Genomic DNA, 5,000 nt, shown 5'->3' with positions numbered 1-5,000 from the left:
CTACTGTATAGAGGACAGTTTAACTTACTGTGATCTGTGTTTGTCCTAGTTTACCCACAGCTACTGTATAGAGGACAGTTTAACTTACTGTGATCTGTGTTTGTCCTAGTTTACCCACAGCTACTGTATAGAGGACAGTTTAACTTACTGTGATCTGTGTTTGTCCTAGTTTACCCACAGCTACTGTATAGAGGACAGTTTAACTTACTGTGATCTGTGTTTGTCCTAGTTTACCCACAGCTACTGTATAGAGGACAGTTTAACTTACTGTGATCTGTGTTTGTCCTAGTTTACCCACAGCTACTGTATAGAGGACAGTTTAACTTACTGTGATCTGTGTTTGTCCTAGTCTACCCACAGCTACTGTATAGAGGACAGTTTAACTTACTGTGATCTGTGTTTGTCCTAGTCTACCCACAACTACGTTAGGATGAGAACTTTAAGTTGCTCTGAATGACTAATCAAAATGTAGTTAGAACAATAACATGTACGCTACAGTTTCAGTGAGGCTACCGATGCATCTGCATTCAACAGAAAGCTTCACGGTGTATGTTCCCAGGGGTAACCCCAAGAAACCCCAAACCCTCCTCTCCTTGAAATTTTCCTCCAACACGATTAGTTACGCCGGCTCACTTTCACTGCCTCCACGCTCTGACCCAAGCGCGAGACAGTCAGACAGTAAACCTGTAAAGTTAAACTGAGGCGATGGAGATTATTCCCGGTAGGCAGATCAGAGGACGTAGGAGAAGGAATGAAAACGGAGAAGAGCTCTCTTTCTCTCTCCCCTTTTTTCTCTCTCCTTGCTTGTGTCAGAAGACAAAGTGAATCAGAAAGAATAGTCTTGTTTCTTTAAAAAGGACGTACAGAGGATACTATATAATGTCATCATAGAGCTGATCTACAACAGACTGGTAGAACTATGTCCTTATAGAGGATACTATATAATGTCATCATAGAGCTGAACTATGTCCTTATAGAGGATACTATATAATGTCATCATAGAGCTGAACTACAACAGACTGGTATAACTATGTCCTTATAAGGATACTATATAATGTCATCATAGAGCTGATCTACAACAGACTGGTAGAACTATGTCCTTATAAGGATACTATATAATGTCATCATAGAGCTGATCTACAACAGACTGGTAGAACTATGTCCTTATAAGGATACTATATAATGTCATCATAGAGCTGATCTACAACAGACTGGTAGAACTATGTCCTTATAGAGGATACTATATAATGTCATCATAGAGCTGATCTACAACAGACTGGTAGAACTATGTCCTTATAGAGAACACTCTGCACTGTGTGGACAAAACATTAAGAACACCTTCCTAATATTGAGTTGCATCCCCCTTTTTGCCCTCAGTTCGTCGCGTCATGGACTCCACAAGGTGTAGAAAGCGTCCCACGGGGATTCTGGTCCATGTTGACTCCACAAGGTGTGGAAAGCGTCCCACAGGGATGCTGGTCCATGTTGACTCCACAAGGTGTAGAAGCGTCCCACAGGGATGCTGGTCCATGTTGACTCCACAAGGTGTAGAAGCGTCCCACAGGGATGCTGGTCCATGTTGACTCCACAAGGTGTAGAAAGCGTCCCACAGGGATGCTGGTCCATGTTGACTCTACAAGGTGTGGAAAGCGTCCCACAGGGATGCTGGTCCATGTTGACTCCACAAGGTGTAGAAAGCGTCCCACAGGGATGCTGGTCCATGTTGACTCCACAAGGTGTAGAAAGCGTCCCACAGGGATGCTGGTCCATGTTGACTCCACAAGGTGTAGAAAGCGTCCCACAGGGATGCTGGTCCATGTTGACTCCACAAGGTGTAGAAAGTGTTCCACAGGGATTCTGGTCCATGTTGACTCCACAAGGTGTAGAAAGCGTCCCACAGGGATTCTGGTCCATGTTGACTCCACAAGGTGTGGAAAGCGTCCCACGGGGATGCTGGTCCATGTTGACTCCACAAGGTGTAGAAAGCATCCCACGGGGATTCTGGTCCATGTTGACTCCACAAGGTGTGGAAAGCGTCCCACGGGGATTCTGGTCCATGTTGACTCCACAAGGTGTAGAAAGCGTCCCACGGGGATGCTGGTCCATGTTGACTCCACAAGGTGTAGAAGCGTCCCACAGGGATTCTGGTCCATGTTGACTCCACAAGGTGTGGAAAGCGTCCCACAGGGATTCTGGTCCATGTTGACTCCACAAGGTGTAGAAAGCGTCCCACAGGGATTCTGGTCCATGTTGACTCCACAAGGTGTAGAAAGCGTCCCACAGGGATTCTGGTCCATGTTGACTCCACAAGGTGTAGAAGCGTCCCACAGGGATTCTGGTCCATGTTGACTCCACAAGGTGTAGAAAGCGTCCCACAGGGATTCTGGTCCATGTTGACTCCACAAGGTGTAGAAAGCGTCCCACAGGGATTCTGGTCCATGTTGACTCCACAAGGTGTGGAAAGCGTCCCACGGGGATTCTGGTCCATGTTGACTCCACAAGGTGTAGAAGCGTCCCACAGGCATTCTGGTCCATGTTGACTCCACAAGGTGTAGAAGCTTCCCACAGGGATTCTGGTCCATGTTGACTCCACAAGGTGTAGAAAGCGTCCCACAGGGATTCTGGTCCATGTTGACTCCACAAGGTGTAGAAGCGTCCCACAGGGATTCTGGTCCATGTTGACTCCACAAGGTGTAGAAGCGTCCCACAGGGATTCTGGTCCATGTTGACTCCACAAGGTGTAGAAGCGTCCCACAGGGATGCTGGTCCATGTTGACTCCACAAGGTGTGGAAAGCGTCCCACAGGGATTCTGGTCCATGTTGACTCCACAAGGTGTAGAAGCGTCCCACAGGGATTCTGGTCCATGTTGACTCCACAAGGTGTAGAAGCGTCCCACAGGGATTCTGGTCCATGTTGACTCCACAATGTGTAGAAAGCGTCCCACAGGGATGCTGGTCCATGTTGACTCTACAAGGTGTGGAAAGCATCCCACAGGGATGCTGGTCCATGTTGACTCCACAAGGTGTAGAAAGCGTCCCACAGGGATGCTGGTCCATGTTGACTCCACAAGGTGTAGAAAGCGTCCCACAGGGATGCTGGTCCATGTTGACTCCACAAGGTGTAGAAAGCGTCCCACAGGGATGCTGGTCCATGTTGACTCCACAAGGTGTGGAAAGCGTCCCACAGGGATTCTGGTCCATGTTGACTCCACAAGGTGTGGAAAGCGTTCCACAGGGATGCTGGTCCATGTTGACTCCAATGCTTCCCACAGTTGTGTCAATTTGGCTGTATGTCATTTGGGTGGTGGACCATTCTTGATACACACGGGAAACTGGTGAGCGTGAAAACCCCAGCAGCGTTGCAGTTCTTGACACAAACCGGTGCGCCTGGCACCTACTACCATAACATGTTCAAAGGCACTTTGATTTTGTCTTGCCCATTCACACTCTGAATGACACATATACACAATCCCTATCTCACCTGTCTCAAGGCTTAAAAATCCTTCTTTAACCTGTCTCCTCCCCTTCATCTACACTGATTGAAGTGGATTTAAGAAGTGACATCAATAAGGGATCATAGCTTTCACCTGGATTCACCTGGTCAGTCTGTGTCATGGAAAGAGCAGGTTTTTAATGTTTGGTATACTCAGTGTACATCTCCACTCAATGTTGGAGAGAGTAGCTACCTGTAGCCTGTAGAGAGTAGCTACCTGTAGCCTGTAGAGAGAGTAGCTACCTGTAGCCTGTAGAGAGAGTAGCTACCTGTAGCCTGTAGAGAGAGTAGCTACCTGTAGCCTGTATAGAGAGTAGCTACCTGTAGCCTGTAAAGAGAGTAGCTACCTGTAGCCTAATAATCCACAGTTTACAATTGGCTCATTAATCCCCCTCCTCTCCCCTGTAACTATTCCCCAGGTCGTTGCTGCAAATGAGAACATGTTCTCAGTCAACTTAATAAAAATAAAATAAAAAATCAAATAAAAAAAGAGAGTAGCTACCTTCAGCATGTAAAGAGAGTAGCTAGCTGTAGCTACCTGTAGCCTGTAAAGAGAGTAGCTAGCTGTAGCTACCTGTAGCCTGTAAAGAGAGTAGCTGCCTGTAGAGAGAGTAGCTACCTGTAGCCTGCAGAGAGAGTAGCTACCTGTAGCCTGCAGAGAGAGTAGCTACCTGTAGCCTGCAGAGAGAGTAGCTACCTGTAGCCTGTAGAGAGAGTAGCTACCTGTAGCCTGTAGAGAGAGTAGCTACCTGTAGCCTGTAGAGAGAGTAGCTACCTGTAGCCTGTAGAGAGAGTAGCTAGCTGTAGCTACCTGTAGCCTGTAAAGAGAGTAGCTACCTGTAGCCTGAAGAGAGAGTGTCTACCTGTAGCCTGTAAGAAGAGGCTAATTTATGAGTGTGGCTAATTGTAAGGCTATTCTATGAGTGTGGCTAATTGTAAGGCTATTCTATGAGTGTGGCTAACTGTAAGGCTAACCTATGAGTGTGGCTAACTGTAAGGCTAACCTATGAGTGTGGCTAATTGTAAGGCTATTCAATGAGTGTGGCTAATTGTAAGGCTATTCTATGAGTGGGGCTAATTGTAAGGCTTTTCTATGAGTGTGGCTAATTGTAAGGCCAATCTATGAGTGTGGCTAACTTTTAGGCTATTCTATGAGTGTGGCTAATTGTAAGGCTATTCTATGAGTGTGGCTAATTGTAAGGCTAATCTATGTGTGTGGCTAACTGTAAGGCTATTCTATGGATGTGGCTAATTGTAAGGCTAATCTATGAGTGTGGCTAATTGTAAGGCTTATCTATGAGTGTGGCTAACTGTACGGCTAATCTATTGATGTGGATAATTGTAATTGTCTGAGTCTAATGTACATCCCAAATGGTACCCTATTCCCTATATAGTGCACTACTTTAGACCAGAGTCCTATTCCTCATATAGTGCACTACTTTAGACCAGAGATTTTTTTCCCTATATAGTGCACTACTTTAGACCAGAGCCCTATTCCCTATATAGA

At 46.3% G+C, this 5,000-nt stretch overlaps 1 pseudogene; it reads left to right on the top strand.

Moving 5' to 3' along the window:
• Positions 1 to 5,000, top strand: part of LOC112241992 — a 25,621-nt pseudogene that overhangs the window by 1,656 nt on the left and 18,965 nt on the right.

Source organism: Oncorhynchus tshawytscha, unplaced genomic scaffold (assembly GCF_018296145.1).
Source record: "Oncorhynchus tshawytscha isolate Ot180627B unplaced genomic scaffold, Otsh_v2.0 Un_contig_2247_pilon_pilon, whole genome shotgun sequence".
Classification (NCBI taxonomy): domain Eukaryota; kingdom Metazoa; phylum Chordata; class Actinopteri; order Salmoniformes; family Salmonidae; genus Oncorhynchus; species Oncorhynchus tshawytscha.
This window is presented reverse-complemented; position numbering and strand designations above follow the sequence as displayed.